This window comes from Mus caroli, unplaced genomic scaffold (genome assembly GCF_978045245.1).
Source record: "Mus caroli unplaced genomic scaffold, Mus_caroli_1 scaffold_2, whole genome shotgun sequence".
Classification (NCBI taxonomy): Eukaryota; Metazoa; Chordata; class Mammalia; order Rodentia; family Muridae; genus Mus; species Mus caroli.
This window is the reverse complement of record NW_028227257.1, coordinates 170318616-170327969: the sequence shown is the minus strand read 5'-3', so window position 1 is coordinate 170327969 and position 9354 is coordinate 170318616. Positions and strand designations below refer to the sequence as shown.

The 9354-nt window shown below is 42.7% G+C and overlaps 1 pseudogene; it reads right to left on the bottom strand.

The window, feature by feature from the left end:
• Positions 1 to 1960: 1960 nt before the first annotated feature.
• On the bottom strand, positions 1961 to 2372 carry LOC110288117 (fatty acid-binding protein 5 pseudogene; annotated as a pseudogene).
• Between the last annotated feature and the right edge of the window lie 6982 nt (positions 2373 to 9354).

Below are 9354 nucleotides of genomic sequence, written 5' to 3'. Positions count from 1 at the left end.
AGTATAAAATTTGCCACTTTCATCATATAACTCAGTGGTCTGAAAGACACTAACATGCTCCAGAGCTGTCTCATAGCCATCACCAGTATGTGTCTCCTAAGCCATCACCTCCATCAATTTATCTCCAGAGCTTTTGATGGTGTCAAATAGAAACTGTGCCCTCATTCAAAAACCACTCTCTGAATTAACCACCAACCAGACAGCAAGCATGGTATGGACCTAGCCCCCCTACACATATGTATCAGATGTACAGCCTGGTCCTCGTGTGGGACCTCTAACAGCATTAGCAGAGGTTGTCTCTGACTCTGTTGCCTGCCTTTGGGTTCCTTTCCCCTAACTGGACTACCTTGTCTAGCCTCAATAGAAGAAGATGCACCTCATTCTACTAAGTGTGATATGCCAAGATGGGCTAATATCCATGGGAGGTCTCTAGTTCTCTGAGGAGAAAGGGAGGGACTGGCAAGAGAGAAAGGAGAGAAATCTCCAGTTTCGATGTAAAACACGTTAGTTAATGAAAAGCACCCTTCATTTCCTGCTCTACCAGGTGCCTGGGAACCTCTATTTCTGTCCCTACAACCTTGCCACTATAGGTATTTCCTATAAGTGGTCACTAGATATGTATCCTTTTGTATCTGGCCTTTTCACTTAGCATTGTATTTTAGCAATTCACCCAAATATACCCAAACTTCATTCAAGACTAAATAATACTCTGTTGTGTGTGTACAGCATATTTTATTTGTCCATTCAGCTGTTGGTCATTTGTTCTTTTTTTTCTGAGTCTTGACCCTTGACAGTAATCCTACTGTAAACACCTGAACAGAAGAAGCTGATTATTCTTTTGGATATGAATCTGGAAGAGAATAGCTGCATTTTGAGAAACCACCACTTTCCAACGTAGTCACCATTTTGCACCTCCACAGGGTATATCAGTGTGATGGTTTGTATATTCTTGGACCAGGGAGTGGCACCATTTGGAGGTATGGCCTTGTTGGAATAGGTGTGACCTGGTTGGAGTAGATGTGTCACTGTGGGTGTGGGCATAAGATCCTCACCCTAGTTGCCTGGAAGTCAGTTTTCCACTAGCAGCCTTTGGATGAAGATGTAGAACTCTCAGCTCTGACTGTGCCTTGCCTGCCTGGATACTTCCATGCTCCCACCTTAATGATAATGGACCAATTAAATGTTGTCCTTTATAAGACTTGACTTGGTCATGGTGTCTGTTCACAGCAGTAAAACCCTAACTAATACACTTAGGTATATCCGATTTTTCTACATCTTTGCTAATACTCCTTCCTCCTCCTTCTCCTCCTTCACCTCTTCTTCTTCTTCTTCTTCTTCTTCTTCTTCTTCTTCTTCTTCTTCTTCTTCTTCTTCTTCTTCTTCTTCTTCTTCTTCTTCTTCTTCCTCCTCCTCCTCCTCCTCCTCCTCCTCCTCCTTCTTCTTCTTCTTCTGTAACCCCCTTAATAAAAGCCCCCATAATGAGGATTAAGTGGTATTTCATCATAGCTTTTATTCACATTCCCTGAATGACTAATGGTGTTGGCCATCTTCCATGTATTCAGTGGTTATTTGAATATATTTTGTGGGAAAATGTCAGCAAAAGTACTTAGCCCACTTATTAGTCAGATTTTCCATTACTTTATATATGGTGCATCTCAGTCCTTCAAACTTGCAAATATTTCCTGCCACCATATAAACTGTCCTTCATTTTCTTTTCTTTCTTTTCTTTTTTTTTTTTTTTTAAATTATCACTAACATGTTTATTTACTAACCAAAGGAATGATCCTGGGTAAACCAAGTTTGACATGAAGTTCCATGTAAAGTATTTGTGATAAAGAGAACTCAACAGTCATGAAAAATAAAACCAAAGAAGTGAAGCTGTTTGTTGTTTATGACCACTCACTGAATTGAGCATATTCACTCTGGCAGCTAACTCCTGTTCAGGATGACGAGGAAGACCTCATTGCACCTTCTCATAGACCCGAGTGCAGGTGGCATTGTTCATGACACACTCCACAATCATCTTCCCATCCTTCCGTTTTCCTGTTATTGTGCTCTCCTTCCCTTCCCATTGCTGGTGCTGGACCAGAGCACCGTCTTGGAAGGTGCAGACCCTCTCAGTTTTTCTGCCATCAGCCATCAGCCATAGTTTCATCAAACTTCTCTCCCAGAGTACAAGAGAACATGGTCGTCTTCACTGTGCTCTTGGTTTTGACAGTGTTGTTGTCATCACAAATAATGATACAGTCTGGCTTGGCCATGGCAGCCATCTTCCTAAGAGCCAGTCCTACTCCTAGTTCTTTCATGTACTCCTCAAAGCCGTGGCTTTCCAGCAGGTACCACTTCCCTTCGAGATTCTTAAGGCTGGCCATGGCGGGCAGGACAGCCCAAAAGCAGGAGAGATGCTGTGGCGAGGCACTGTTTCATTTTCTTGATAATGCATTTAATCCAGTGCAATGTTCCACCATAGCTTTTATGTGTATTATCACTAATTAAATATAGTTGAGAAAGAAAAATAAATAAATAAATACATACATAAATACATAAATAAAACTAATTAATCAAAAATATAGTTGGGGGCTACAGCAGTACTCAATGGATAGAGCACTTTCCTCAGTAAGTCCAGATCCTCAAAACTCAGCAGAACACACTAGCATGGATCTGTAGGCTCTGCACACTCATCAGTGAGACTGGATATGAGGATGCTTCCAGTTCAGCTAGCCTGGTGTGCTCATCAGTAAACAGCGAGAAATCCTGCCTCAGACACAGTGACAGTGAGGACAAGCTCTAGAGGTTGATCTCTGACCTCCACATGCTGCTGTGGCACACTCCTTCATACAAGCACACACGATACACACAAACACATACACATCATATGCACACAAAAAATACAGTTAGTATTAAAAATGCAGTTGGTATTCATGGGTTACCTAGCCATGTCACATTCAACCAATTGGGGATAGAAATGTCTGAAACAACTTTGAACATGTATAAAATGTTATTCTTGACATTATTCCCTAAACATTACAGTTTACAATTGTTCACATGGCTTTTATACATTAGAAATATAATACAGTATAAATAGTCTTTAACTGCACAGAAACAACAGCATGGGTTATAAGCCATTTTATAGAATGGACTTGATCATTTACAGATTTTGATATCTAGAGAAGGTTCTGAAACCAGCCCACTGCTGACACTGAGGAGAGACTGTATGGTCTTCAGTGTTGGTGTTTTAAGTGAATTTATAGAAGCATTTACTGCCCTACATCTTCCTTCCGGTAAAATGCATTTTTAAGGTTTTACTTTGAGTCCCTGAGTTGGTGACAATTCAGCCACTGCCCAAACTATTTTCCATTTGAAACATGACAGTGTGGACACAAGGCAGTCACCATTTGTCTGTGTGCCAAGTTCCTGTTGTGCCAAGGACACCCCCTCTGGCAGCTACTGCTTCACTTGTTTGTATAAGAAAACTCGAAATTAAAGTTGATTCACTCTGTTCATTTGGTCATAAGGAAAGGGCACGCTTCATGCAGTGATAGGTTGGCTTCTCTTGGCTGCCCAGATGCTTCCTGAAATAGTCACAATGAGTTTTGGATTCTTCCTCTGCCCCTTTGTGTTTCCAGGTTTTCACTGTGCCTTAGGATGCATACTCAATTCCAAGAAATATTTTATGAAGATTTACCATCACCTCCCCTTTTTAAAAAAGCAAAGCACAGCACTTAATTTTCACTAAATACACACTTCCATTCTATTTAGCTTATGCTTCCCAAATAATTTATTTTAAAATAAAGAAATATTAACAATCTATTCCACAAATGAACATTTGCACATATACACCATTCAGTAAAAAGAAATTCGGAGGATCACCCTGGGTGTGAACTCGGCGGACAGTCCCACAGCCCCCAGAGGACTCTCCATTCAATCTTAGGACAACTGGTGAGTGGAACACAACATCTGTTCCAAACCAATCATGACGGGCTTATCTCAGCAGCAGGAAAGCAGAAAACCCGCCTGACCAGGGGCTCAAGTCTGTTCTGGTCAGGGCCAACTCCGGGTCACCATGGGCTCAAACTCCGGGTCCCATGGTCCCCAGAGGACTCTCCAGGTGATCGTAGGATCACTGCTGAGTGGAACAAAACATCTGTTTCAAACTAATTGTGATGGGCCTGTGACAGCAGGAGCAAGGACACGGGAGCCCTGCCTGACCAGTGGCTCAGGTTCCTTCTGATTGGTGCTGGTATGCCTTGGTTACAAAAACACCAGACAGCCCCAAAGTCCCCAGAGGAGACATCATTTCCAGGCACTGTAACACACCTAGGATCTTAGGATTCCAGGATCCCAGGCTAACAGGACCTTGGTCACACCAGAATTTTAGAGTCTCAGAGGAAGCTTGACTGACAAGAACTCTGACACACCCAGAATCTCAGGTTCACAGGAGCCTGGAATCACAGGATCAGAGAGAAAGCTGGATGCTGAGGAGTCCTGAATCAGCCAGGATTATAGGAAGGACAGGCTCCAATCAGATTATATTGAGGGCAGCAAGCACTTGAGATAATCAGATGGCAGGAAGCAAGCGTAAGAACAGAAGCAACAGAAACCAAGGTTACATGGCATCATCAGAACAAACTCTCCCAGCATAGCAAGTCCTGGATACACCATCACACCAGAAAAGCAAGATATGGATCTAAACTCACTTCTCATGATGATGATGGAGGACTTTAAGAAGGAAATAAATAACTTGATTAAAGAAATACAGCAAAACACAGATAAACAGCTAGAAGCCCTTAAAGAAGAAACATAAAAATCCCTTAAACAGATACAGGAAAACATTACCAAACAGGTGAAAGAATTGAACAAAACCATCCAGGATCTAAAAAAGGGACTAGAAACAATAAAGAAATCACAAAGGGAGACAACTCTAGAGATAGAAATCCTAGGAAAGAAATCAGGAACTATAAATGGGAGCATCAGCAACAGAACACAAGAGATGGAAGAAAGAATCTCAGGTGCAAAAGATTCCATAGAAAACATGGGCACAACAATCAAAGAAAATGCAAAATGCAAACAAAATCCTAACTCAAACCATCCAGGAAATCCAGGGCACAATGATCAGACCAAACCTAAGGATCATAGGTATAGACGAGAAGGAAGATTTTCAACTTAAAGGGCCAGCACCTATCTTCAACGAAATCATAGAAGAAAGCTTCCCTAACCTAAAGAAAGAGATGCCCATGAAAATGCAAGAAGCCTACAGGACTACAAATAGACTGGACCAGAAAAGAAATTCCTCCCGAAACAAAATAATCAGAGCAACAATGCACTAAATAAGGATAGAACATTAAGAGCAGTAAGGGAAAAAGGGCAAGTAACATATAAAGGCAGACCTATCACAATTACACCAGACTTCTCACCAGACTATGAAAGCTAGAAGATCCTGGAAAGATGTTATACAGACCCTAAGAGAACACAAATGCCAGCCCAGGCTACTAAACAGTGCAAAACTCTCAACTATCATAGATGGAGAAACCAAAATATTCCATGACAAAACTGAATTCACACAATATCTTTCCATGAATCCAGCCATTCAAAGGATAATGAAAAGAAAACTCCAACACAAGGAGAGAAACTATACCCTAGAAAAAGCAAGAAAGTAATCCTTCAACAAACCTAAAAGAAGATAGCTTCAAGAACATAATCCCAACTCTAACAAAAAAAAATAATAATAATAATAATAGGACATAACAATTACTTTTCCCCATCCCACCACAGCCCAGATCGAGAAGTTCGAAGGAGGAAACTCCTCCACTCACACCCACGTGTCATTTTTCCCCAAACCAGCAGGCAAGTTCCAAAGACAACATCTAACGCATTAAGGACTGTCTGACACACATAAGGACCATTTTTGCTCCTGTCTACCTGCTTGCTAGCAATGTTTGCACCTACCTCTACATACTTCCTGAGGGAGCCAAGAAGAACGTGACACTGATTCAAGTTTTATCTTTTGAAGCCAAGGGTCAAACTCGGCTCAGGTTATTCTTTTGCCTGAAAAGTGTATGCAACACACAGTGTAAGTCTGACACTTTAAGCAACTCTTACTTGCATTCATGAGGCGTCTCTGTGCTCACGGAGTGGTACCACATGAGTTTCTTTGAGAGACCCCTGGAGAGCTCTGGGTAGGTTCTGGAGGTGCAGGGCACTCTACTGGGAAATGACTGAGGGTGTTGGCTCTCCTTCTGAATGCCTGCTGGGGTGACAACAGGGCAGACTTTTCTGCAGTGTGACCCTCTGAGTCACTGGACAGGTCATCTGAGGAGCCAAGGAGCTTGAAGGAGCTCTCAGAGACAGGGAAGGCCTCCTTGTCACCCATGGACAGCTCCTAACAGCAGACAGACAGCAGATTAGATATGTGACAGGGGAGTGGGGGGGGGGGACTGGCAATCTAAGCACACAGACACATTACATTCATAGACTGTCTCACTAGAATGTCATCTAGAGGTTACCAAAGATATAGGGGTATTAAAGCTGTTATATACAACACCTGCCTCTCAGAGCCAGGTTCTTGCTTCCTGCAGAGATGGGGAAAGTTCCAAAAATAATAATGACGTTCACAAGCTGCAACACTGACTGCTCAAATACCATGATCAGATTGCTAACTCCAGAAAACAGGATTTTCACAGGCTTATAGGAAGTATGGTCCTGTATGGAGAGTTCCCACCACTTCACCAACTTCTTTATCTTTGCCTAGTATGTTCATGGATGTTTACCTACAGTTCAAGGCTCTTTCTGACTCTGATCTAATGTTGAGATTTAACTTGGCAGTCTTGATGCAAAAACTATACTGTATGTTCTACCTGGAGTAGAGACATGTTTGTCACATGTGACTTGCCATAATTCAGGGGAATTATAACTACTTGCTGCATTCCACTGTGCGCCTCTGTAAGAGTACAGTGAAAATTCACTGCACCATTTCTTGAATTAAGCAAGATGAGACCACTTTAAAGTGGCTTGTATTCCGACTGATGCTACAGAAATAAGCTAAAGTTTCACTAAGTACTCCCTCCTTACTGTATGCTCAAACATTCAACAAGAGTCCTAACAAATCAATCTTGGTGGTCATGCCTATAATCTCTGCTCCTAGAAGGCAGAGGTCAGAGGATCAGGAGTTCTGGGCCCTCAAGGTCACCTTGAGCTAGGTATAAAACCAGAAAAGGGGATGGAGGGGACACATAAAAACAAAGGATGGGAGTCTTAAGAACTTCATAATCAACACTAAGGTATCTGGAATCCCGACTCCCTGGCTACTTCCATGGCACAATGCCCAGGCGTTCCACAGGATTTAATTCGTAGCATCAGTACCTTCCCTTCTCCAAGCTTTCTACTACCAAACCAAACCTCTTCCCCTCACTCCTCTGAGGTCTAAGCCACCAGTATCTGTTGTCAGCAGCTCTTGTCACACTCCCCCTCATGTGGGGTTTTCTTGTTCAACTGTCCCTTCTCACCTATGGACCCAGCCATCTTTTTACAATAGGTAACTAGGAGCATACAACATTTGCACACTTGAACAGGGAGGTATGATCAGTGTGTGTCCTGTGAAGGCTGGATGACGATGTGGCCTGCTGTGCCTTAACTTAGAAAGCTACATGGAGAAGACTGACTTCCAGGTCTTCCGGCACAATGCCAGTCTACAAAAGCAGCAGGAGCAGCGATACATCCTTGCTGCCTAGTGGTGTCAGCCTTGAGATCCCAGCCAGAACAAGTCAAGCACAGAGGCAGCTTAAAGTCTGAATCAAGTTCATCTAAAGGAATGAGTCTCAAACCACACACTACACACACCAGTAGGTAGTAATATCAATTTAGTGGCTTGCCAGGAGCATTTTAAAAATAAATGAGCAGAATAACAGCCCATTATCCAGAGAGCACTTCCATTTTAACTCATTTTCATTTTGTGTGGGAGGGCTATGTGTATTTGCAAACTATGTCAAATGTTAAATGTCTTTCTTATTGTTGGCGAGGATCTGAAGCCTTTGAAAACTCCAAGTCTAGGACAGAGCTTTGGTGAGAGGCTGGGGCTCACAAGCTTCCTCATTCTTACATCAGAGCATGCTGACAATATGGAGGAAGGCTGCCTCCTGACTGGCAGTCATAGGGTTAAATAAACCAGGTCCAGTCATGTGTAAATGCCCCTGGAACAAGATAGAAAGCAAGGGGACAAGCAGGTGTGTCACCACAGAAGACGGTCAGGCAACGCATCATACCTGTGTTCTGCGGAGGACCATGGGGCAAGGTTTGGCTGCTTATTTAAACAAAACAATCATGTTTTCTCACAGTCATGGGATCAGCTACAGGCCACAGTCTCAGGAATTTCTGCTGCACAATTCCCTGAATTCACAACCCCCTCCCACCTTTGAAGGTCTCTCGATCTTTCATTACTACAAAATCTACTTTGGATAAGAAGCCCATGGTTGTTACAGATTAGGTCTCATCTGTCTAAAAATATGATCTAGATTCTCTGTTTATAGCAATAGTTATTGGCCTTTTTATTTAAAACTTTTCACACAGCTTGCCCTCTACTTGTAGAGAAGTCTGGAAGCACTAAGTGTTTTATGACTAGAGGGGCACGGGCTTTTTTGTCCTGATAGCTGTGTAGAGTCAACATGGGCTGCATCTTCAGGGCACCACTGAAAGAGAAACATGCTTACTTTGCTGGTGTTACTTAGTGTACTAGAAGGGGAGCTGTCCAGATCCACACTGGAGGAATGGTCCTGCAGACCTCTGGCTTTATTACCCTATGAAAAGAAAAGGCAGTTGAGCCACAGCCCCAAAGTCATCACCATCTGGAAGCAGCCTGGCCTTGTTAAATAAGCCCGGAAAATAAACTCATTGACAAGCACAGCTCAGCATAACCCTGCACTAACCATCACGTTTCAGTCATCATTTTAAGAATCATACCAACCTAGATGATCCACAGAGCCCCGTGGATCAGTCATTTGCTGGGGACAACAGACAGCAGGAAGGCCTACTACATCTATCATGATCCCCAAAGCATACTCAATAGCTCCTTCCTGAGTCATGGGCGATCGTAACCGGCCACCTGGATGTCACTCAATCAACCTGCATCCCTCTGGGAACTCTCAAAGGCAAGCCCTTTCAGTCTTGGTTTATAATTGGATTGTTTTGAATTATCTCTAAGGATGCTTAGAAAAATCTCAGCAATAGCATTTCACGAAGTCATCTTTAACTGACTAAAGTTTATGTTTCAGAGGGAACATGCCCTAACATCTGGAAGAGCTATAACAAAATAGGGTAAGCTCCAGAGATGTGAGTCTTTAACATAAAATCAAGTTTTGATTT